Here is a 26,597-nt window from a genome sequence, read left to right as displayed (position 1 = left end):
CATTTGGCGGGGGTGCAGGTGGGAGGTGGGGGCTGTTGCAGTTACCATTCATGGGAGGATGCAGCTCTCCGTTGTGCCAAAGTCAAAGTCATTTGCCAGCCTCTCTTCTGATTCCCTGGGCCTGGAGTCAGATTCCACTCCACTGTGTTTTCAATTGCAGAGTTCCCTCTAGGCCCTTCAATAGTTTTGACACCCTCTTTTTTTCTAAGCTTGAGGTGGGGTGGGTGCATCCCACATTTCTAAAGAAATTGTCTTAGAAAAATCCTCTTTTTAATCTCTTCTCTCCCAGCCCTTTTGTGTTTTCAAAGCTGGGTGAGGAGCCCAAGATCTCTGACATGGGGTTTTTTGTGCATAAATTCTGAAGATGGTCATCTGGCCCATCACAGCAGACTTTCACATTTATTTTATCTCAATATTTCAGTAGAAACTTTAACATTAACATACTTGTGGTATAATAAAAAATATATTTGGGGGCTGGCCCCGTGGCCAAGTGGTTAAGTTCGCACGCTCTGCTGCAGGCAGCCCAGTGTTTCATTGGTTCGAATCCTGGGCGCGGACATGGCACTGCTCATCAAACCACACTGAGGCAGCATCCCACATGCCACAACTAGAAGGACCCACAATGAAGAATATACCACTATGTACCGGGGGGCTATGGGAGAAAAAGGAAAAAATAAAATCTTAAAAAAAAAAATATATATAGATAGATAGATAGATAGATATATTTGGTCTTTGTTCCTGGCTCCTGGCATGACACTCCTAAAACTGTTGGAATTTCCTGAGTGATAGGAGTGTCTTTTGTTGTTCACGAGGAGCCCTTTTGAGCACACTGGAGTTTATGCTAATGAGGTAACTTAGGGTTCCCCTAGATAGTCTCAGGATGGGGCTGGTCATCAGAAAGACCAAGTGATTAGAGGGTTGGAACTTTCAGCTCCACTCACTGACATTCTGGAAGGCGAAAGAAGTGGGGTTGGAGATTGAGCTCTATAAAAACTCTTGAACAACCCGGTTCAGAGAGCTTCTGGGTTGGTGAATGCATCCATGTGCTGCGAGGGTGGCATACCCCAACTCCACAGGGACAGAGGCTTGGAACTCAGGACCCTTCTGGACCTTGCCCTCTGCACCTTTTCATCTGGCTGTTCACTTTGTAATAAACCAGTAAACGAGAGTAAACGGTTCTGAGCGCCATTCCAGCAAATGATCAAACCTGAGGAGGAGGTCATGAGAACCCCAAATTCTAGCTGGTCAGTCAGAAGTACAGGTGGTCTGTACTTCTTTTGATTGGCTTCTGAAGTGGGGGCAGTCTTGTGGGACTAAACTCTTTAACTTGTGGGATCTGATGCTAACTCCAGATAGATAGTGTCAGAACAGAATTGAGTTGTTGGACATGCAGTTGGTGGAGGATTGTTGAAGGATTTGAGAATCCTGAACAGAGAAGGCTGTTTTACAAATAAGCCCACACGATCTCTTCCAGGCTTCAGGAGTTGCCAGCAAGTTCTGCAATTTGTTGCAAGTCCAGGTTCACCATATTTACTCATCATGATTTTACCATCTTCAAGCTCATCAACCTTTTATCTATTTCTTTGCCTATTGAAGAAGCACCCTACTTTTTTTTTTTAAAGATTTTATTATTTTTTTTCCTTTTATTTCCTCCCAAAGCCCCCCAGTACATAGTTGTATATTCTTCGTTGTGGGTCCTTCTAGTTGTGGCATGTGGGACGCTGTCTCAGCGTGGTTTGATGAGCAGTGCCATGTCCACGCCCAGGATTCGAACCAACGAAACACTGAGCCACCTGCGGCGGAGTGCGCGAACTTAACTGCTCGGCCACGGGGCCAGCCCCAAGAGCACTACTTTTTAGTTGCTTTTCATATGAATACCCTTCATACCTTGAGTCACTTTAGTCATCTATCTCTGTCCCTTCTGAAATTGTTATATAGTTTTTCATTTTCAAGTGAACAGAACTGTATGTAGCATTATGGATACTGATGTTTGGTACAAGGGAAATTATGTTTTTTAGTTTATTCCTATTTCCTTTTATGATGACCAGCAATTATATTGACTTTTTTCATCATAGAAGCATGTTGGACTGATTTCTTTAGGGACTAGTCAACAATAACTTTTATGCCTTTTTTTCATGATATCTGAAATAGACCTTATTATATGTTCAAAGGTATAAACACATGTAGTAAAATATTGACCCAAAAATACAGTATGAAATATGTATCCAAATGGTATTATCCTCTTAAAAGTAACCACCTTTGGAATTTTTAAGGTCAAGTTATCATTGTTCACAATATTTTGGAACCTTAGTTTTTGAACTTAGTGTATTCTTTTGAACATCCTTAACAGTGGCCAGTGTCCAAGAAGGTGAATATAATTTTTTGGAAACATCAAAAAGTCATTGGGAACCAAGTCTGATGTATGATATTGATGATCAAATTGGGCAGTACTGTTTGGGTCAAAATAGTGTGTCTATGAAACAGTGGACCTGGTTTCCTTATGTAAATGACCTGGCTTTGAAAACAATACCAAGAGTAATTTTAAAGGTTCTTTTTCACAATGATAATGCCGTTATGATATGCCCACATTTTCTAGAGATGACTGTTTAAAAGTTAAACATACGATCACCCTTTCTTTTATCATGAAAGACTAGTTCCACGAAGCTGTACAGTAGCTGACAGGGATGTAAGCCACTCCCTAATCACTTTCCCGACATGTCAGGTCTCATTTTGACTTCTGTCACATCAAAGCTTCTACTTAGCCTCATATTGTGCAGAATAATCTCAACCAGATCTGATATCTCTGGGTACGGCTTATATCCTAGTTCACCATGAGCTCTCTGCATCCTAGGCCATATCCTTCCTCCTAACTTCTTTTACAAGAGGGAGGTGGTCCTTTGGGAATCCTCCAAACTGCTCAGAAAAAGAGCATTTATAGACTTGTAAGGCATCATTTGGTAGGAAACTGTCACTACTGTTGACTTGTTGCTGCTGCTATCCCAGGCATACGCCTTGCAATGACCTAACTAATTAAAGCCAGCTTATTTTAAGCCTCGCTGAACCTTTCTCATAGCCTATCGATTTGAGGGTGAGGGGGTTTGGTTCTCAAGCCCTTATTAGCACTTCTACGGGCACAGAATTCTTCAGAAAGAAAAATGAAATTCTGTTACACAAAATTGTGGTACCATGATGCTGAGTTCCACCAACAATGAAGAGCAGGTACCCAGATCCTCTTCTGAATCCTTATCATGTATGTGACACCCTAAGTGCAGTGCTTGGCCCAGAGACAAATGCTCAGAAAATAATAGCTGCTGTTGTTATGATGATATTCATCAATAGAATTAAAATGTTGAATTTTCTATTTGCCACATCATTATGGGCATGTCCTTGAAACACCCAATTAGTCAGTCAAATGTTATTTCCCCTTAGAGAAGCCTTGTTGCCTTTCCCCAGGATGGTCACGCTCATTTGGAGGAATCTGACCCTTTGTCCAGATCCCGCAGAGCCCACGGCCTCCTTCCCAGCCAGCTGTGAAGTGATTCATGGTGGCCGTCCACCAGGCTTCTGAAGCACTGCTTATGGCAGTGAAAGGGTGTGCATTTCATCCCATGGTTCCGAATCTCATCCTTGAGCATCTTTTGAACTGCAGGGGTTGATTCAACACCAGGAAACCACACACATCTCTTCTAGAACATTGTGTGTATCTACTGTTTTCTGATCTAGGACCTTTGACCTGTTAACTGCAAAAGCAGCTTTTCCTCAGAGTCACATTATCCATCTTAAAAACCAAAGGAGAGAAAAAGAGAAATAAGGTATTGAGGAGGCCCTGTTTCCATCTCATTTATTTCCTTTTCTCTTTTTGTTTCTAGACTTATTTCTGTTACATGTCACAGTCACATAATTTACATATGTATTTGACTCTCTTATTTTTTTAGTTTTCTTCCCCAGAAAGATTTTATGATGCTTCTATGAATCGTAAATCTCCTTCCTTGACTGAAGAGAGTCAGCCTTTGCGGACTTTTTCTTTTTTACTTTATTAGTAAGCCATGTGGGGCTTTGACACATAACCCCAGATCCTCCTCAGTGCCAGGCAGTGAGCTCACCGCCCACCACCTCTGCAAGACATGCGTCATCTTCCCCAGAGCATAGAATGGGGAACCGAGGAGCTTAGTGATTAAAAACTATTTTGGTTGATTGCTGTGAATGCCAGAGATTTCTGCCTCTGCTTTGGTTTACTTCACATCTTTGGAAAATGCTACTCTTTGAATGTACTTAATCATGGGTTTTTACCAATAGGGCAATGTTTCCAGTGAGTAGTGATGCTTGCCAAGGGAGTATATATGCCCGAAGGTACTTTTCTTCTTCTATCCATTCGAAGGATGAATTAGGATTAGAAAAGTCACAGATATGCAAGCCCATGTTGTAATTATATATTCTGGTGCCTCCTTCAAAACTGTTTCTATTTAGATTAATTTCTTTAACTTCCCCAGCATGCACCTGCTGCTGTAGTCAGGCTGCTCCTTTCTGTGTGGAAACACGCCATGCTTATCATTACTTCTCTGCCCTGACTCATGTTTTTCCTCTCAGCTGCTTTGTTCTTCATTTTTCCGCTCTGTTTCTTTACATGCGTTCTCAACCTCTGTGCCTTTCCACGTACTGTTTCTTCTGCTGGAACTGCTCTTCCCTCCATCCTGAGTTGCTCTCCCCTAAACCTGTCTCAGGTATCTTTGGTTGCAGGTAACATAAACTCATTAAACTGGTGTAAGGACAAGGGGAACTTTTGTGGAATGATACATGGACAGGAAGAACATGGGCTATAAGGTAGCTTAGGGGAACCTGGGGCAGGAAGAGCCATTAGACTTCGTGAACAGCTGGAATCAGGACCTGGGGAGCCACTGGAACCAAAGCAATTAATTTCTCCATCTCACTCTCTCCATGTGCCACATGGTTGCTTGCTCTCAGTCTATCTCAGGGTTTCTCAACCTCATCACGACTGACATATATAACTTGTGGAGATGGTAAAGTGCAGTGGTTAAGACAAGCGTCTTTGGAGCCAGACTGTCTGGGTTCACTTTCAGCTGTGCTGCGTCTTGGCTGTGGCTTGGGTGACTATTTGATCACTCTTGTCTCAATTTCCTCATCTAGAGAATGGCAGTAATAGTAATAATAACAATAAGAACAACAATAATAATTAATACTTATATATCACTTATCACATGTGCCAGGCACTGTTCTAAGTGTGTTAGCTAAATTAACTTATTCATTCTCACAATAACTGTAAGTTGAAACCTCTTTCAGAAATCCTTCAGGCTAGGCATTTTTGTTATAGTCTGTAGAGCATATGTTTGTAACGATCCAGCAGGGTTGGGGGAGCACCCTGATGTCAACCAACCATCATCGATTTTTCGATAAAACGTAAGACTATTCCACTAAGAGAGAGAAATAAAAAGTCTAAGTGTTTAGCTCTTGCCACAAAGTGAGTACACTGCCCTTATACGGAAAAATTTTGGTTTTCAGAGCTTTTTGGAATTGTACACTTGTGTATCTATCCCTGTTTTATAGATGAGGAAACTGAGGTTCAGAGAGACTTAGAAATTTGAACAAGGTTACAGAGCTAAAAGTGCAGAAGCTGAGATTTGAACTCAGGCAACCTGATGCCAAAGGACCGCCTCTTGACTGTGGTGTTGTAATACTTCATACATCAGAGGGCTGTTGTGAGCATTAAATGAGTTAACACGTATAAAAAATACTAAGAGCAGGGCGTGGCACCTAGTGAATGCTACTTAAGCATTAGTTATTATCGTGATTTTTCTTCATTCTAAAGGGTCATTGAGATGTATTATTGTAACGCTCAGCAGTGCAGTGGTGCGTTCAGGCTCCATTAAAGCAGGGCTTCCCAACCTCTCTCGTGAAGGCAGAACTCAAAACTTGTGATCTTCCTAAGCCACATTGGAGTATACCATGAGACTGGTCCTGACCTGGGCTCTGGCCAACCTGAGGCTTTGCCCAACTGCCCTGTGAGCTCAGGGATCCTGTTACAGTCTGAATGTTTGTGTCCCCCTCAAATTCAAATGCTGAAGCCCTAACCCCCAGCGTGGCTGTTAGCCATTTGGAGATGGGGCTTCTAAGGAAGTAATTAAGGTTAAATAAAGTCATCAAGGTGAGGCCCTGTTCTGATAGGATTTGTGTCTTTAAAAGCAGAGACACCAGAGAGGTCTCCCCACTCCCATCTCTGGACCACCCCACTCCCTTCTGCCTACACACACTAAGGAAAGGCCATGTGAGGACACAGCAAGGAGGTGGCCATCTGCAAGATCTCACCAGAAACTGAATTTCTCAGCACGTTGATCATGGGCTTCCAGCCTCCAGAACTGTGAGACATAAATGTCTGTTGTTTAAGCCACCCAGCTGATGCTATTTTGTTGTGCAACGGAGCTGACTAATACAGACCCATGTCACACCTGGAGCCCTGTTCGCTAGTGGGGAAGCTCTGAATTAGGGCGTGTTGATGTGTTTCCCTCTGCACAAAATGACTCCAAGCTGTTGAATTTTCTGGGCCTTATTTTTTTTGCTTTTTCTCTTTTCTTCCTTTCTTTTATTCTTGGTCTACTCTATTGCTGTTAGGCTTTTAACAATGATCTTGCACTTGGTTACAGATTTGTGTGTGATGCCTTTTTTCCCTTCACACTGTGATTACAGCTTATCATTGATGGGCTTGAAACTCATAAAATTAAACTAGTCAGTGTAGAATACGCAGTAAAAATCCACTGGCCTTGGAATGTAGACCCGGCCCATTCATCAACCTTTTCTGCTGTGTGCTTGATTGGTTGTGTTCTTGAGAAATGAGAAACCAACTAAATTGAATTTGTATAATTTGACACTTTATTCTAAGTGAGGTTATGCATTTAAGGCATGAATGATTAAACTGTACTTTCCAATCTTACAGACAATTATTTTGTAGAAATCAAAATGTTTATTTTCTCTGTTCCCACTATTCCCATTCAAAGAGTCTAAAACCAGTCAGTATAACTCAAGCCTTTATTTATTTTTATCTTGAAAATGTTAAGTAACTCATTCTTCTCCTGGCCCCCAGCGAAGACAGTTTTGTCATTGTCAGCATTCTCTCAAGAAGTTTATCAAAGGAAAGAGGATGATATCCTCATGTGAGCCTAAAATGCCATGAGAAAGAACATCAAATTCTCGTCCTGCCTAGTCCAGTTGTCCTAATGTGGACTTTCTCAATCCCTGTTATTTACTCATCAAATATTGCATCACTTTGTAAGAGGAAAACAATTTTGAAAACTATAGTGAAAGATCACGCTGAAATAAATTTCTTGATTTTAGACACACACACAGCACACACGCATTCACATATATGAAAAAACAAAAACTAAAACTAAATTCTGTCCATTGGATTGTTCCCTTAGACAACCTTAAAGTATGACTATAAAGTTTCTCTTTCCACAAACAGATTTCTTGTTTTCATCCTGTTAGGAAAAAAGGAAGTGAGGGCTAACCTTTAATCCACGTATGAGAGAGTGGTCCCAAAGCAAAGCCCTCTCATGTATCACTGGGAGGATAAAATCCTGACAAGTTTGAATAAAAAGGGCAAATACAAGCATGATAAGCATATAAAATGGCAAATGTCAACTCTGCCAAATATATAAAGAAACATATATGAATCGATGTCAAATTAAAAAAAATGGCAAGTACACACATAGTTACACCTAAAGAAGAGTGGTTTTATTACTTCTTATAAGAAAGGTATAAGGGTATTCCAGTAAGTCCAGAAGATATAGGAAAAGATCATTCATAATCTTACTTTCCTCGTGCAATTATTTTCCCTTTTTTATGCATTCTTTTTGCATTTTGTCCTTGTGCACTTCTCTTTTGTGTATTATACCCTTACCATGTACATTTTGTGTTCTGAGAATGAGATAGCCCAACACAGGCATTTTGTGGTGCCACTACAGTCTATAATCATCATTTGTAAAAGCTTTATGATAATCCATGGATTGGATGTGCCATCTGTGTCCAACTTAGGAAAAGTCATTAAAAAGTGGAGAGAACATGAACATAGATGTTTGGTATACAGATATTTGCCTGCAAATAATGTCAGTGTGCAATTCAAAATAAAGAACCAGGGGCTGGCCCCATGGCCTTGTGGTTAAGTTTGGCATGCTCCACTTCAGGGGCCCACATTCAGTTCTCGGGCACGGACTTACACCACTCGTCTGTGGCCATGCTGTGGCGGAAACCCACATATAAAATAGAGGAAGACTGGCACAGATGTTACAAATCTTTCTCAAGCAAAAAGAGGAAGATTGGCGATAGATGTTCGTTCAGGGCGAAGCTTCCTCAGCAAAAAAAAAAAAAAGAAAAAGAAAAAGAAAAAGAAAGAACTAACTAAATACTACAAAGAAGTGAAAATTAGTTTAAATCTTCAAAGAGCCTGGTATTTCTTGGATTTATTGTTTTCCCTGTCATTCTTTCTTTGCCAGTGTCCCCCATTCAATTATTTAACTCTTGTATAATCTGTCTGTCATAAGGGAAAATCAACATAGAAAGATGAAGTCACTGGGTCTCTCCTTGACTTTTTTTCCTTTGATACTCTTAGAAAAGAAATATGGTGCTTTCAGCTATGATTAAGATATTTATTTACTAATAATTTGCTAATCATGTCATTATTTGAACTAGTACCTGGTATAACTTAGGTAAGCATTTTTTGAGTGCCTACTGTATGCTATGTATAGCTATCAGAGGGTACAATTGCTTTACTTTTTAATTTGGAAAATTATTGAAAGCAACAAGTTCAGATGAAAAATGTATCTGATGATATTATAGGGAAGGAAATTAATATCTGTTAATATGTGAATATTTTAATAGGTGTCAGGTGTTTTTACACGTATTTGGCCCTTTAATCCTCATTAAAGCCCTATTAAAGGGGGACTGTTAACACCAATGTACACAGCAGGAGACTGAGATTCAGAAAGCTAAGTCGCATGTCAAGGTCATACAGCTTGTAATTGTCTGAGCCGGGTTTCAAAGGCAGACATGTCTGACCCCGTGCCAAGTGCACTGTTCTATTTGCTTAAAAATGTAATGCAGCATTCATATTTGTAGTACAGTTTAAAGGGCTCAAAGAGCAGTATTATAACTAGTGGGGGAGCCGCTGGAATTCTTTAGAGAGGGGTGTCCAGTCAGAGGAATGTGGGTTTCTTTTTTTTTAGCTTTACTCTGAGCCATGTTATGTTACTATTTACAGCTGCATCGTGGCCTAAGGCCCTCTTGTAAAGCTCCTTCTCAGAGAAACGTTCTTTCAGAACATTTTTCACACCCAGCCTCAGAGCACATGGAGATGCCTCTCTGTGAAGTCTTTGGAGAGGAAATGGTGATAGATCTTCTTATGCAATTTATGAAGTTCTACTCAATGTCACTGTTATTCTCCTACACTATCTGGATAGAAAATATTGTAATAATCATAGGATATTGAAATTTTAAATTCCTTATCCCTTTCCTAAGGCTCATGGAGGCGGTCTTTAACAGCAACAGCAATAATGGTAAGAGTGAACATTTATTTGAATGCTTACTGTGGGGAGAGCCTGTGCTTTGTGATATAATATGGATTACGTCATTTCATTTTCTCAACAAACCGTGAGGTAGGAATTGGGATTTGAAAGGATTAATAGAAAACACTTGTCTTCTCTTAAGTTCAAAGCCGGTTTAAAGGGAAAAACAGATATCAAACAGCTGGAGATCAAAATGCTACCTTAAGTGCTAATAATACTGATAACTGTGGAATGAGGCTTAGAACTACCAGCCAAGTAGGATCGCAATACTTTACCCGTATGAAAGACAGACTCAGCCTGTCGCCAGCCCTGACAGCTCGCAAACAACCACAGGCCTACTTGCAAGGGCGCCTGCCCTATTTCATTTATAGCATGAAGAGCTGAGGAGGATGAGCACCCCCTACTAACAGGCAGATCCCAAGTGAAAGAAAAAGGAAGAGAAGGGCTGAGCAGAGCATGTGCAAGTGTTTCTCCCAAACCCACGAATCAGACAAAGAACTCCTCTTCCTATGGAGAAAAATAAGTGAGGAGGTAGAGAAAGGCTAGGGATGCTGACTCTACCGGAGTTACTGCCACATGGAATCAATGGAAAGGAGGTCTTTGCCCCCAGTTGTAGGTACTGTACATGGCTCTCTCCTACAGATAAGGAAACTGAGGCACTGAGACATTAAGTAAGAGCTCACAATTAATAAGTGGCAGAGAAGTCTACATAGGGTCACTCTAAAAGTGGTAGAGTCAGGATTGACCCAGGCCAGCTCAGAAAGGCTCTGACTTAGTTCAGGCACAAGGCGATGGGGCATTAAGAAGGGAGGGCAGTGAGAGGGATGCGACCAGAGGTGATGAGAGTTGGATTCACTTGTTTTGAGAGTTGGGGAGGGGTCAAAAGGACTCAGTGTTCTAACATGCCTACTTAGAAAATGGTGAAAGCATTTAAAAGAAAGAGTGTTTTCAGGAGACAATATCCAGTGCTTATTTGGACATGTGAGTTTGAGGTACCCTGCTTGTAGGCTGTTGGAAATTTGAGTTTGCAACTTGGGAGGACGATTGGGGCGGAGATGCAGATTTTGGAATTCTTCGTTTAAAGGTGATTACTGGCTGAAACAAAGGGAGTGCTTAAATATGAGCAGGAAAAGAGAAGGTTGGTTTCAGAATTGAGTTTTGTATTTGAAATATGCGGGAAGATTTGATTTGGTAACCTTGAGTGGCTCGATCTACTTTAAAGGCAAGTCCCAGCTTTGGTTGAGGACTCCACTTCATCTTTTACCCATAGCCCTAGTGCACTGCAGGGCAAGCTTACAGGTTACCCTGGTGTGCAGAACAGTTTCCATTTGCCCCTTCAGGTTCACGGTCCATCCCATTTCCACCCTGTTCTCTGCCCTGGGAGGCAAACATGTATGGGCTGCATCAATTGGGTTCAGCCTCTGATGGGACGTAGAAGGCAGGAGGAGTGTGAGGTTAGTGTATTTATTTCCTTGGCTCTTTTACTGTCAGATTCATGTGGACTGGCTGCTTTTCTCTACCCAAGGCTTTCTACAGTGACTGTAGAAGTTTCCAGTAACTGCTCTCTTCCTTTGCCCCTCAGGCCTAGAGAAGGCAATGACTTCCAAATGTTACTACCCCCAGGGGACTCTACTGAGCTTTGTTAGATTTTATGAACACTGCTAACATCTTTATAAATAACGTCTTTGTTGAAGTCTCCCCACTTTCCCAGTTCCTACTGGGACCTTGAATAAATAATATACCTGGTACACCTGAAGGAATTTATGTTCTCCAAGGCACTAGCCCTACCCATAATAAATAGAGGGAGGCTTCTAATTTGGAGGTCTCAGACCTGGGAGGAGATGACAGAATTAATTCAGGATGTACAAATCCTGTACATGTACATGCAGCATTGTCGGTGGACAGGAGAATGTCTTATATGGTTGTCATAATTTCTCAAACATTTGTAAGTGCCTTAGTGATTCATAAAATAAAACAGAATTTATTTGAAAATACCATGAAATCATTTTAACTATTGTCTTTATATATTTTCTTAATGAACAGATAACTTGTGTTAAAAATATAACTATTGCCATGTTTGGCTAAGGAAATATTTTAAAATGTGTAGCGCGAAGTCACATGCAGAAAAGTTGGGAACTACTTCCAAGGCCTTTGTTGTTAAAAGTTCACCATACTTTTCCCTGGGTGCAAAACTAGAGGGAGGTGGAAGGAATTGTTTCAGCCCCAACTATTTCTATCAGGATAGAGAAAAAGATGACCACCCACATCTTGAAAGAATGTTTGTGAAATCGTTTCTAACTCTTTCATTTACACGAAGAAATTCAGGCCCTCAATCTTGCCCTAAAGGGTACACCACGTTCTCAGCCCTGGCAACACCTTGTCCTTTGAGTGACCTGCCATGGCTCAAGCAGAGAGCAGAGTCTACAGAGCACAAAAATCAACATCTCTAAGGGCCTGTGGAATTTGATGGCGTGTGCAGTGTGGGGCAGACGGTGGCCGAGTGCCAGGCTCTGTAGGTGAGCCCTCCAACGGCTCATATTCATTTTTAGCCACTCTGCAAAAGCAAGAAGAGAGGGCTAAGCTCGCAGTGAAGGTCTGTTTCCAGGTTTGGCCTTGTCAGTGATGTTCACTCACTAAATAGTTACTGAGTGCCTGTTCTCTTCCAGGCACTGTTCCAGGCTCTGAAGCATCAAGGGGCCCTCTCTTAGGGAGCTCCCCTTCTGAGTGCAGACCCGAGTTCTTCTGCCTGCGCTCTCTTTGAAACACCAGTTCTCCACAATGCTCTGTGACTTGAGGGGTTAACTTCCAGTCAAACTGAAATGTTCGACTCCTTGTTGCTCCCATTTCAACAACATGGCTGGTAGTGGTGATTATAGAGTGAAGAAAATGTTGTGGTATAGACAGGCAGCACTGTTCTTCTGTGAAAGGCTCTCTGTCAACTAACAAAAAGACTCTGTGAAATGCATCTCAAACCCCACGGTTCTCCCCTGCAGCCAAGAGGTCTCTCCTATAACATAATCTGACCTAATAATTCCATATGCCATAAGAGTGTAAAATTAGAATTGAAGAGTTCTGCAAGGCCTCTGAGTTAGACGCAAAAATTTATTCACTGAACCACACAGATGTTGAGCACTAGCTTTCTAATGGACTTTGTGCCAGGCGCTGGGGTATTTGACTGCATTTTATATTCTCTATCAAGGAGGGCTACAGCTCTGGCCTATTGCTTCTTTCCCATGTGCTTCCAAATAGGAGAGAAAACTCTATTCCTGCAGAAAATGGTAATTGAGGGCAAACTCCTGGTTATGAATTGTACTGTCAACAAACTGTTAGACTCAGAAGTAAGCGTTTTTCTGATGTTGCCTAGAATCAGCAACTCTGTGGATTAGCAGCTGACAGGTTGAGAAAGAATCTTGCTTTCTACGCTCCGCCTCTTATGAGAATCATGAGTCATATCTTTTTCTCCCTTTCTGTGGACCAGATACCATATAAATCACTCTGCTGTTTATTCTAGGTCTTTATGTAGGGTATTCCTTTCCCCAAAGTCTCACACACAATGTAGACGCTTTGGTAGCTGCATCAGCAAAGGTCAGTGTTTCAGTTTAGTGCCCGAAGATCCCTGACAGACATCCAAAAGTTTCTGGTTGAAGTCAGTAATTATTTACTCCCCTGTTACCAGGATCTGTTTGAGGACTAAGCAGAGAGAAGCAGAAAGGAAAAAAAAAAAAAGTGAATCACTAGTCTTTCTTCACCTAACAACAATATTTTTTTCATGGCACATATGTAATGTCATTGAGCAACAAAAATAAATAAATGCATTAGAAGAATAAATAAATGCAGAAGACACAGAGACTCCAAGTGGAAAAAAGTTAGGTCCCTGGGCCAAAGACTATGCAAACCCGAGCAAATGAGGAATTTCCTTAACTTTTCCCCCAGGTTTAGTCCTTTTCGGAGCTTGAGTTTGCCCCCAGGAGAGAAGTCTGTAAGGCTACCAGTGGGAACACTGTGCTCTATTGCTATAAAGGCTGTGCAGGGAAGTATTGGGATTCCCTCATTGCATACTTGGAAGACTGCCCTTCAGTACACACGGTGTCCTCTGTGATTCCTTGCCATAGGCCAGGATGCTAAATGGGGCTTTGAGTCTTGAGTTGGGGTAGAACCAGACATTGAATCCTTGGTAAGAGGAAGTAATAAAGTGTCAAGTGACTGGGAGGCACGATATCTTTTTTTTCTACGAGAGCCTTCCATGTAACCACAACATTTGTAAATATATGCCAGGCTCTGTTCTAGGTGGTAGAGACGTAACATCGAACATAGCGATGATGGCTTCTACCATGGTGGAGCTTAGAGGCCGGTAGAAAGCAACAGCCCTCAGTGACAAAGGGCATAAGCTTTGAAGGTAGGCTGAGGTTGAATCTTGGATATTTAGAGCATTCTTTACTTTGTCTATAAAGTGGAAGTTATAATTCCTCCTTCCCAGGGTTGGGATGAAGATAAAAATGAGATAATATATGTATGGTAATGAATTCAGAGCCTGGTGGATTAATTGCCCCCAAATAGTAACTGTTGTTACTATTTGTTTTGTTTTGTGGCTTACTTTCTGGCTCAGGAGTCAGAGACTTGAGCTCTAAGTCCCGGCTGGTACCTCCGTGACAAGAGTGCTTTGCTCTCGGGTGTGCTTCATTTAGACAGAAGCTGGTTGTGCTAAATACTTTTCATTTTCTAGTTGTAATGGCTGATTTTCTTGCTTTATGTCTGAATATTAGACCTCTTTGATGAAGATAAAGTGCTTTTCATGTTTCTTTCGGTTGAACTTCATTCATTCATTTGTTAGACACTGGTAGAGTTCTTACTCTGCACGGGCGGTGTGGGGGGCTGGGGCGGGGGGGGCGGGGTGTGGTGTGGGGAATATCCAAGGATGACTTAAGATAGTGTCTGTTCTGTGGAGTTAAACAGTCTAGTGGTAGAAAGGGACAGATAAATAGATAATGGCAGTGTATTTGCTAAGGGCCAGGAGAGGCCTGTACAGAGAGCTCCAAGAGTCTGCAAAGGGGAAACAGCTACTTTGAGGGAGGGGGGTGGGGTGGAGGCAGTTGAAGTAGAAATGTTAGATAAATCAGGTGGGGAAGGAAGGAATTTAGAGGTAAAGGAAGCAGCATGTAAAAGATAAGAAAGCTTGACTTTTTCGGTTAGTTGCAAGAAAGATATAGTATCCCAGGATAGGTGGGAGTGATATGATGGGCTAGGAGTAAAGCTATTTGGCTAAGGAGATAGTCATATATATGGGCTGGACATGGGACTAGACAGTCCTCAGCCAAAGAGCTAGTGGCTGAAGACACTGAGTTTCCACCATCAGAAATAGTATCTATATGTTTCCCTCTTGTTTCTACAGAGACAGAAGTGAGCATCTAGATAAAAGAGCTTCAAGGGGCCAGCCCTGTGGCCAAGTGGTTAAGTTCGCATGCTCCACTTTGGAGGCCCAGGATTTCGCTGGTTCGGATCCTGGGCGTGGACATGGCACCGCTTCTCAGGCCACGCTGGGGTGGTGTCCCACATGCCACAACTGGAGGGACCCACGACTGAAGTATACAACTGTGTAGTGGGGGGATTTGGGGAGAAAAAGCAAAAAAGAAAAATAAATTGGCAACAGTTGTTAGCTCAAGTGCCAATCTTAAAAAAAAAAAGAGCTTCAAATTGTAGCCTAAGGGTTACAATGGTGTATCCTGAAAGTGTACGTCCACACTGCATAGGCAGTAGTAGAGTCCATTTGGAAATCTTCTCCAGTGAGTTGTGGGGTAGGGTCAAATCTTGCTCATATAACGACATAGACGTGAAAAACTTACAGCTTCTTTGCTGCTAGAATAAATCTAAACTTCTTTACAAACCTCTGTGAAGGCAAAAGTGGGAGTTCATTTTTTTTTTTTTTTTTAAAGACTGGCCCTGAGCTAACATCTGTTGCCAATCTTCTTCTTGTTTTCTTTCTTCTTCTTCTTCTCCCCAAAGCCTCCCAGTACATAGTTGTAGATTCTAGTTGTAGGTCCTCCTGGTTCTGCTCTGTGGGACTCCGCCTCAGCATGGCTTGGTGAGCTGTGCTAGGTCTCCGCCCAGGATCTGAACCAGGATCTGAACTTGGGTCACCCAAGCGGAGCACGTGAACTGAACCGCTCGGCCACAGGGCCGGCCCTTCATTTTGCTTTTTACATCCTGCCTGAAAAACATTTGCCTTTCCCTAAATTGTAAGGATTTTCTCCTATGTTTTCTTCTAGTTTTATGGTTTCTGCTTTTATGTTTAGATCTGTTAGCCATTTTGACTTAGGTTTTGGTGTGAAGTAAGACTTGAGATCCATTTTTTCTCCATATGAATAAGTGTTTGGGTCTATTTCTAGGCTCTGTTCTGTTTCACTGATCTAACATGCCAATATCACACTGTCTTGATTACTTTGGTTTTAGAGTAAGTCTTGAAATCAGACAGTCTTCAAATTTTGTTCTTTCTTTTAAAAATTATTTTGACTTTTCTAGGTTCTTTGAATTTCCTTATGAATTTTAGAATCTGCTTGTCAATTTCTATTTTAAAAGTGCTGGAATTTTGATTGGGATATCATTGAAACTATCAATCAGCTTTGGTGGATATGACATCTTCCAAGTCTTCCATGAAACTAGCAAGGTATACGTCTCTCTCTTAGGCCTTTATAAATTTCACTCAGCACTGTTTCTTATAGTTTTTACTGTACAAGAATGCAAATTATGTTAAATTTATTCCTAGGCATTTCATGGTTTTTGATGCTACTGTAAAGTGGTATTTTAAAATTTCAATTTCTAATTATTCACCACTAATACATAGAAATACAATTGACTATAAAAGAAAAAAATAATAAATTCCAGCTCATTAAAATAATAACTTCTGCTCTTCAAAATACAACATTAAGAAATGAATGAGCAAAAGACAGAATGGGAGAAAATATTTGTAATACATATATCTACAAAGGACGTGTATCTAGAATATACAAAGAATTCTTATATCTCAATAATAAGAAGACAAACAACCTGGTAAAAAAAATGGGCATAATATTTGGAAAGACACTTCACAAAAGAACATATATGAATAGTTAATAATTACACGAAAAAATGGGTAACATCATTAGTCATCAGGGAAGTGCAAATTAAAATTACAGTGAGAATCCATTACATACTGGAGCAACAGGAGCTCTAATATGTTACTGGTAATATTGTACACTATCTTGATAAACAGTTTCGCAGTTCCTTCTAAAGTTAAATATACACTTACAATATGACTCAGCAATTTCATTCCTGGGTATTTACTCAAGAGAATGAAAACATATGTCCACTAAAAGACTTGTACACAGATGTTCACAGAAGCTTTATTCATAATGGTCTAAAACTGGAAACAAACCCAGTGTCCATCAACAGATGAATACGTAAACAAATTGTAGCGTATCCATAACACAGATTACTATTCAGCAATAAAAAGGAATCAACTACACAACAACCTGGATGAATCTCAAAACGTTATAATGAGTGAAAGAAGCCAGAAGCAAAATAATCCATATTGTGTGATGCCATTTTTACGGGATTCTTGACAGACAAAACTAATCTATATCGACAGAAAGCAGATCAGTGGTAGCGGGGTTCTGAGGCTGGTGGAGATGATGACAAAGGAGCATAAGGGAATGTTTGGGGTGATGAAAATGTTCTATATCCTGATTGTGGTGGTTGTGTTTATTTGAGCATATACATTTGTCAAAAGTCATTGAAATGTAGATTTAAAATGGGTGTTTTATTGTATGTAAATTATACCTCAATCTAAAAAAGTTCCTAGCAGTCATTGCAAGTTTCAAGTAATCTCTTTCAGTGTAGCTCAGTCTTTTGTGGATCAACATTGAGCCAAATCCAAGGTTAATCACCTGATAAGGGTCATTTCTCACCTCTATTTTGTTTACTCCACCCCCTCTTTCATGAGAGTCTAGCTTGGGGGAGAATTCATGTGTCTTCATGGCAATGATGGAGGAGGTGGTTGGCTTGCAGGTAGGTCCCTGAGTTCTCATTATCCTAAGCAGCGTTTTCCCTATTTGTCCCTGGGCATTCTGCTGGTGAAGTTCATCTTGCTGCTCTCGAGGTATTGGCTTTTGTCCTCATTGTGTGCCATGCTGACATCTGCTGCTGGTGGAATTTGTGGTTTCTACTCCCTATATGTCCGGAGGGGGACATAGTCCTGGGGGAATTCCCTCCCTTTCTTGTAGCAGTTCTTCTTGAGGATCAGCCATGATTCCCATTTGGCTCGGGATATTTGCCGTGGAATCACTTCCCCCTTTGCCACAGCCTGCTTCTCATCTCTTAGCTGTCTTCCACTAAGAACGTGGGAGAGCATCTGGATCACTCCTGTATCACATGGGAGGTGAGGGACAGTCAGTGGGCACTGTCTTTGACTTTCTCTTTGCCCAGACACATCACCGGCCAAGGGCGCCCAGTGAAGTAGTGTTTTCCCACAGTTACTCATGTTATGTAGCTCCTTGCGGCAGCTTCCCCTCAGCTACACGGGTTCCTGTCTCTTCACTATTCCACATCCCTACCCCTGGTCAAGACTCAAGGGAGTGGGAGACATGGCCCCTGAGAAACCCAAGCAGCTCATCACTTTTCCTTTAAAAAAACCTTTCCCCTTCCTCTCTGGGTAGGCTTGTACTTTCCCTTCTTGTGTGGTGGGAACTTCCCCTACAACACAGTCCTATGATTCCTTATTTATAGATGGATTTACTCTGGATGGGACCCATCTTCTTGTTCCCTATAGCAGTACACTTCTTGGCTTAGCCTTAATGATAGAAGGGGGCTATTGGGAGAGACTGGCTTATCAACAAAGGGCAACACATCAGGAAATATTTCAAAAATATTACCTGTAGTACAGGAATATTTTAGAAATGACTAAAGAGAGGAGAGACACTGGCAAATTTCATGATTCTTAAGTAATAACAAAGAGGATTTGCCCGCTTCAAAGAGGTATTAAGTAATAACAAAGAGTAAAGTCAGTCAGAGTTACTTTGAGTGTCTAGTCTATTAGGTGACTTAGATATTGGAGAAGAGATACTTAATAATCAGTCACCTGGTTTATGGGATAGACACCCTGGTTTTATAGATTAGGAAATAGTGGAGAAAGGAAGTGTGAATCATAAACTAAGTAGTCATACAACTAAGTAGTATCATTTGGACCCAGTGGTCTTGATTTCCACTTTTTGTATCTTTCTCCACATATCTTTATCGTGGCTGCTAATCAATTTATAAAGTCAGGGTACTGCTACAAGTTAAGGCACTGGAAATAGAAGCGATCGAGGAAGGAAAGAAGAATGGAAAGAGAGTGTTGGGAGCCCACCAAAACAGAGGGTGTCAGGCCCACTGCTGCCTTTTCTCCAGCTGCGTACTGACTGTAAGAAATGTGTAGCTTTCTACTGCTCACTTTAGGAAACTTTACTGAGGGCACCGTGGAAGATTTGCCCCACAAATGGGATGCTTTACTGGAATTATTGACTCTTAGCAAGAATTCTTTGCAAATGATTAGATTTTTGAAAGCAAGGAGGCTCAATTTGTGCTGTTAAGGTGTAATCCTAGAGGAACATTATACTATAAAGCCTCTTTTGTTTCAAAAAAACTTTTTTTGAAGCCAGATTGAGATGCAATTATATTTTAGTGGTTGGATGTCAAAATAAGATAAATTGGAGATTGCTTAGTAAAATGAAAAATTGCATGGCGGTAACATGCTTCCTTTGCTCACAGGTTTAGGTATACTATTAACTCAATAAAAGAATTTTCCATTGTATTTGTGTAATATCAGGTGGGTTAATTATTTACAAGAACGCTCAGTTAATATTCTAGGGAACGGCAGGCTGCTCCAAAGTCTCTAGGAAACCAGGTTAGCCTTGTCTAACCCGTGCCTTTTTTCTGGATACATATAAATCTATTAAACGACCTGTTTTGAAAGAAAACTCACGAGTTGTCTTGTGAGCAGCTTTATACCCCTGTGTTAACCTTGAGGGCTTCCCTTGCTTCCTTATGTTGTGATCCCTCATACTAATGGCTGCGTAGGCTTTACTATTGCTTGGACGGCTTGTTGACAGAAATGCTCAATAACAATTTTGAAATCTGGTGGGCAGATGGGCAAGCGCACTGTCCAAAATCTGCCGGAGCTACTCATCTCCATTTGGATTCAGATGCCGCGTTGTCAGGCGAGTCCCTTCGCTTCTTTGAGTTTCAGCTTCATCATCGTGAAAGGGGGAAAATAATGCCTATCTCTAAGGCAAGAGAGGCTCCAGTGCCACTATGCATGAGGCATTATTAATAATAGTATCGACACCAATGCTTTCAGAGAGTCATTTCTCTCCACCCTGGAACCCTCTGAGGAAGTACCTTGTTCTGTGGTTTTACCCAGGTTGACTGTAACTTATTATAGACCTTTGTCCATTATGCTGTTACCATGGCAATGCTGAGAGTATTACTTACATTTTTTTATTTGGATTTATGCAGTTGTATTTTTTGAGAGATCCTGACAAATGGGTTCTTAACTTATAAAATGTGGGGATGCCAAAGCGAGGTCACTTAACTAAAACAAATGAAAATGAATCATCTGGGGATAGCAGAGGCAAGGTCAAAATTAATGTTGCTTAATATTTTTGTAACGAAACAGAATATTTTATTTTGCCAGGGGCTTTTTACCTATAGTGTGTCTTCTACGGAATAATCACCTAATTTTCAATGTGCAGTATCAATAAATGATATGCTTATTTTTAGTCCTTGAGAAACAGTACAAAAGAGATTTTTGTGCTCCTATTTAGACTGCAGGAGTAGACCTGAAATATCTATTTAAGAAAATTGTATATAAAATGGTATTGAATACAATGGTTTTTGGTTTTTGGTATTTTTGTGAGGAAGATTGGCCCTGGGCTAACAACTGTTGCCAATCTTCCTCTTTTTGCTTGAGGAAGATTGTCCCTGAGCTAACATCTGTGCCAGTCTTCCTCCACTTTATGTGGGATGCCACCACAGCATGGCTTGATCTTGAGCATGCTAGGTTCATGCCCAGGACCTGAACCTGCAAACACCGGGCCACCAAAGCAGAGCACGCGAACTTAACTGCTACACCACTGGGCTGGTCCCTGGAATACAATTTTAAAAATGAATCATAGCTTAGTTATACCAGCCCAACTACATTTCATTTTGCTTATTCTGTGTATTCTTTGTGACAGAAGTGTAGAACTTTTACATTGCTTCCCTTACAATGTACACACAATTTTAGTCTTCTTTTTGCTTTAACATTGCATCATAAATGTTTTCTCATATTACAATATTATCTTTTTTTTTATAATTTTAAAGGATTATATACTAATCCATTTGCGTAGTGTATCATAATTCTCTAAACACTTCCCAGTTGTTGAGCATTTAGGTTGTTTCTGTTTTATGTATTATTCATAACGCAGCTCTTATTTTTTGCCCATAATATTCAGCTTCTCTTAAATTATTTTCTTAGGGAAACTTCTCAGAAATGAGATTATTCTTCAAAGAATATGAATAATTTTCTAATTCTTGATCTAGGCACTATATTGCTTCCCAAAGGGCTGTTGCCTAGCACCGCCTGCTTCAGCGTTCTTTAACAGCACGGGGCAGCACTAACTGAGGATGATCTTGTACCGGACATTTATGGATAGGTGGATTTGCAATCTTAAGTTGGAAAACAGTTTAACCTTAGGAGCTATTTTAATGGAAAAACTATGAAGAAGCTAGGACTATACCAAGGCAGAGGTTTCTAAGCTTTGGCTTTTTTACTTGTACAATCAATTTCGTCATTTCACGACACTTAATCGTGCCCAGTCAGTGAGTTATTATGTTCTGTGTGTTTGTACGCAGGTATAGGCAGAATCTTGAATGCTATACGTCTTGAAACTGTAAGAGAGTGCTAGACATAAAGCATACCATAAATGTGGCTCACATGTGGCTGCTCAAGAAACTTTGATTTATGGTACCATGGTATAGGCAAAAGTTGAAAATCATATTGCCTCCAGGGGCCTGGCAGGTGTTGTACATGAGTGAAACACACAAAGGTTGGACAATACAGGATGTCAGGGCCAAGGTGAAGTGGGGAGTACAGCCCTTATCCAAAGGAGGGGTGCTGCTACTTGACTCCAGCTGATGGCTGTCATGAAGGAATGCCAGCCCAGGGTCTTTAGCACTTTCAATTTTCAAGGGAATTTCAGAATTTGGATTTTTAGATGTCTTAGTCTATTCCAGCTGCTATAACAAAAATACCATAGATTGAGTGGCTTAAACAAACAACCTTAATTTCTCACAGTTTTGAAGGCTGGAAAGTCCAAGATCAAGTTGCTGACAGATTCGATGTCTTGTGAGGACCTACTTCCTGGTGCAGAGATGGCCATCTGTATGCTGTGTTTTCATATGCAGAAGGGGCAAAGGAGCTATCTGGGATCTCTATTATTTATTTATTTATCTATTTATTAATTATTTTTTTGGTGAGGAAGATTGTCCGTAAGCTAACATCTGTGCCAATCTTCCTCTATTTTGTGTGTGGGACACCTCCACAGCTTGGCTTGATGAGCAGCATGACTGGGATCCAAATCCTCTAACTCTGGGCTGCTGAAGCAGAATGAGCAAACTTAACCACTACACCACTGGGCTGGCCCCTGGGATCTCTTTTATAAGGGCACTAATCCCATTCTAAAAGAGCAGAGCCTTCATGACCTAATCACCTCCCAAAGGCCCCACCTCCAAATACCATCACATTGGGGGTTAGGTTTTAACATATAAATTTGGGGGGGGGGACACATTCAGTCTTTAGCAATAGGTAAATCTCGTATTTACATGTGCAACTAATGTAAACATTTGAAAAACACTGCAGGCTTAACAAAAATGTCTGGAATTTTGATTTAGTCATTACTGCAGTTTGTAACTGCTCTCATCTGAATCTAACTACAATTCTATGAAGCAGGCAGAGGGGGTATTGTTTTTGTACAAACAAGGAAGCTGAGGTTCAGAAATTACTCTTCAACAGTTTATCAACTGCCTGTCCCACTAGGATGTAAGCTTCCTGAAGGCAGGGCCATTCTTCGTTTTCTTCACTGCTCTAAGCCCTGCTCCCAGAATAGTTTCTGGTATATATTGGACACACAATAAATATTTATCGAATTAATGAGTGATGAATAAGTGGAAACAGGTTAAGTCATGTGGCAAGTAATATCTATGTTTTTGTGCCAGACACTCCTCATGTTTTATCTCATATTAATCCACACAACATTCTGTGAAAATAATATTATCCCCATTATATAGATGAGTCAGCTGAGTCTCAGAGAGGTAAAGTAAGTTGCCTGAGTTCATATAACTTATAAGAAAGAGAATCAGGACCAGGAAGGACCCAGATCTTCTTCGATTGCTAGCTCTTTTCACTATGCTGCCACTCTGCCACCATCATCATAACTATCTCCCACCGCATCCTCCCAAATACTGGCATTTTATTCTGTAGACCAGTGCTTCACATCTCTCTTGAACAGCGATCTGCACACTTCCTCTATAAAAGGCCAGCTAGTAAATATTTTAGGCTTTGCAAGCCATATGTTCTCTGTTGCAACTATTCAGTTGGCATTGTAGCATGAAAGCAAAGACAAAACGCAAATAAAGGGATGTGGTTGTGTGCTAATAAAATGTTGTTTACTAAAAGAGGCAGCAGACCCAATTTTGCTTAAGGGCTGTAGTTTGCTGACCCCTGCCCAATAAAACAGACAAATTACCTTATTAAAAAGGTAACAAGCCAGCTAAGTTGCTAGTCCACTGTATAGACATTTAAATTCTTTCGTAGTTCTTTGGCTTTACTTTGTATTTCATGGAAATGTTTGCTGTATACATCTAAATTACCCTGAGGTTGCAGTGGTGTGCTAGTAAATGTTTAACCACTGGCTCTCTCACAGGATATAAAAACCTTTGATGTGTAGTTTACCAATATATGACTTCTGTGGTATGGACATTCTCACCATAGCCAATTTCAAGCCACCAATATGACGTCACTGAACATGGCATGCGGGGATAAGATGCAGTAGGGGCCGACTCCAGCACACCACTGTCTGAAGGCATTTATCCTTTGCATTCTTTTGGCAGAAGTTACAGAAATTTCAACTAGTTCCAACAATAAGTAAAATCTATTGTGGCACCTAATAAGCTAGATAGAGTGGCTCCAGAATTGGTTAATTTAGTGGCTTAGTGACATCATTAAGGTTCCATGTACTTTTTGTCTTTCTGCTGTGCTGTCCTTGACTTATTGACTTTGTCCTCAGGCTAGCTTCCTTCATGGTTGAGAGGTGACTGCTTAGTTCCAGGTATCATATCTAGATTCAAAATGTCTACGAGAAGAAGAGAGGCTTGTTTCTTTCCTGTGTCTTTTCTTAAGAGTAAGGAAGCATTTCCCAAAGGACTTCCCCTCATTGCTCGTTGGCTAGAATTACTTCACATCCTTTCCCTCATCACTCGCTGACCAGGGAAAGGGAGACCAATTAAAACCCATTCTCTGAAACAATGGATTGGGCCAGACTTCTCTGAAGCAAGTGTCTCTTGGAAAGAGAGCAGATAGAGTAGATACCTGAACAAAACCAGGGTATGATAGAATAGAGGAAGGGGTGAACTATGGAACTGGGGTAGGCAACCAGCTCTGTCTGCTATGGTAGGTTCTATATATTAAAGCTAAAATACAAGTATGTTAGATCTTTTAAATGAGTTTTTCTCTGAGTGTTTAATTTTGGGGAAGAAAGTAGTTTTGACTATTAAAAGTACTTATCCATGACACAAAGTTATGTTTTGGAGGGACTGATCCTTAAGCTCCAGAGTGTTGGAGATTCCTTTGGAAGGTTAGTTTTGCTTTGAAATCAGAGATAATTCCATGGCTGATCAAGTCAGTGACATATAGGCATGTCTCAGAAGAATGTCAATGGTACCGTTTAAAGAACGGCATTTCTAGCTGCATCAGGTTGCAATTAATGTCGTTGTACTGGTGTGCCATTAGCAAGATTATATATGCATGATTAGACAAAAGGTATAGGAATTTATACCGAGGAAGAAGGAAATGTAGTGGAAGTAGTGTAGGGCATTCACTAGGAAAAGTGGTCTTGCAATAAGATCAAGGTTTATATCTCATTTCTACTGCTTGGTAGTGTTAATAATATTTGATAAAATTACTGAATCTCTCTAGTTTGAGTTGCTATATCTGTAAAATAGGGATAATAATAACTACCTTCTATAGTTGTTATAAAGATTAAATGAGATACTGTCTATGACACTGCTTAATAGCAGCATGGCCTATGGCAAGCGCTCTGTAAAAGTAGCTCGGTATTGTTGTTTACACAGCGCAGACACCAGTGTTTTGGCTGTTACTCAGTCCCTAGGCCAATGATTACAATATTATCATTTCAAGTAATAATTTTGATTTTTCCTAAATAGTAGGCTTAGCATTTATATCAATACTGGTCTTCTAATACTTTTGATGGATTTGTACTCTTCCTTTGTTCGCTTCATCTCCTTCGTCAGTCTCCCCACACTCAGGAGGTGGCGATGAGATGAAGAGGGGGCCCAAGTCTTGAAAGCGAGCGAACCTAATGGTCTTTATGGGAATCGCTCTTGTTGCCTTGGCCTCACTATCTTTGCTCTGTATTTGTTCTCGAAACTCACAGGCTGCCAATTTGTTCCCATGACTTCAAAGATGCATACCTGCAAGATTCTACTGTGAGCTATTTTCTTGAGAAAGTTTGGGTTTTAAAGTAAATTTTTTTTCACTAGACAATTTGGTTTGCTCAGTTTGGTTAAGCAGATGGTACATACCCTATATTCACCAAATAATGCACCCTTTGTCATATTTGAAATGATGTTTCATTTAATTAATATTACTTAAAATTTCTTCTAGTGAGCATAATAAAATTGTACTAACCACTGAGTGATTTGCTCAATCCAGTGGAAAAAGCATCTGTCAAAACTCTTATTTGGTCTCTTAAAAAATTCATTCCTTACTGTACCTAAGAAGCCTGTTTGACGTACCAAAGAATATCTTAAGAAACATACTATCTGACACTGTCTGTGGGGCCAGAATCCAGGCACAGCTTAGCTGGGTTCTTGGCTCAAGGTCTCACAAAGCTGCCATCAAAGTGTCATGCAGGCTGTGTTCTCAACTGGAGGCTCAACGAGGGAAAAATCTGTTTCCAAGCTCAAGATGGGCTGTTGGCAGAATTCATTTCCTTTCTGCTGTAGGACTGAGAGCTTTAGCTTTTTGCTGTCATCTGGAGGCTGTCCTCAGCTCCTACAGACTACTGCAATTCCCTGCCACGTGGTCTTCTCGATAGGCAGTGTACACCATAGCAGCTTGCTCCTTCAAGGCCAGCGGGAGCGTGAGGGTGAGTCTGCTAGTAAGAGTCTAGCAAGTCTTACATAGCATGACATAATCACGGAAGTCACGTCCCATCACCTGAGCCATGTTCTAGTTAGAAGCAAGTCACAGATCCTACCTACACTCAAGAGGAGGGATTACACAAAGACAAGATCAACAGGGGGCAGGACTATAGTGGGCACCTTAGAGTCTGTCCACCACAAAGAGCTGTGTGTGGTTTGCTGACCACGGAAACCCCAGTTCCTTGAAATAGTGCCTAACACAGATTAGACACTAAGTGTTGGGAGTTGAATAGATTAATGTTGCAGATACTACTTCTTTGAATCATGTTTTGCTAATGTTTTTTTCCAAGTCTATGGTTTACCTTTTTGATGTATGGAAATATAAAATTTCCCCTTGGTTTGTTACATTACTATACATCTTAAGGAGTCCTTCTCTTATCTAGAGATCAGATATATATTTGCCTATATTTTCACCTTGATTTTTAATGATTTCTTTTTTTACATTTAACTTGGATATAGCAAGAAGGCCAAGAACTAAATGGAGACTTGTGACATGATGTAGTGAGTAATCCTTTATCCTCCACCAATCTTTGCTACCTT

General features: G+C 40.7%; 1 protein-coding gene across 3 annotated transcripts in view; it reads left to right on the top strand.

Annotated features, from left to right (window-relative positions):
• SLC16A12 (solute carrier family 16 member 12) overlaps nt 1-26,597 on the top strand; it is an 85,391-nt gene that overhangs the window by 36,348 nt on the left and 22,446 nt on the right. The gene's annotated exons all lie outside the window — the stretch shown is intronic.

The sequence above is a fragment of the Equus quagga genome, chromosome 2 (assembly GCF_021613505.1).
Source record: "Equus quagga isolate Etosha38 chromosome 2, UCLA_HA_Equagga_1.0, whole genome shotgun sequence".
Lineage (NCBI taxonomy): Eukaryota > Metazoa > Chordata > Mammalia > Perissodactyla > Equidae > Equus > Equus quagga.
Note: the sequence above shows the minus strand (reverse complement) of the source record. Positions and strands in the feature narration are given on the sequence as shown.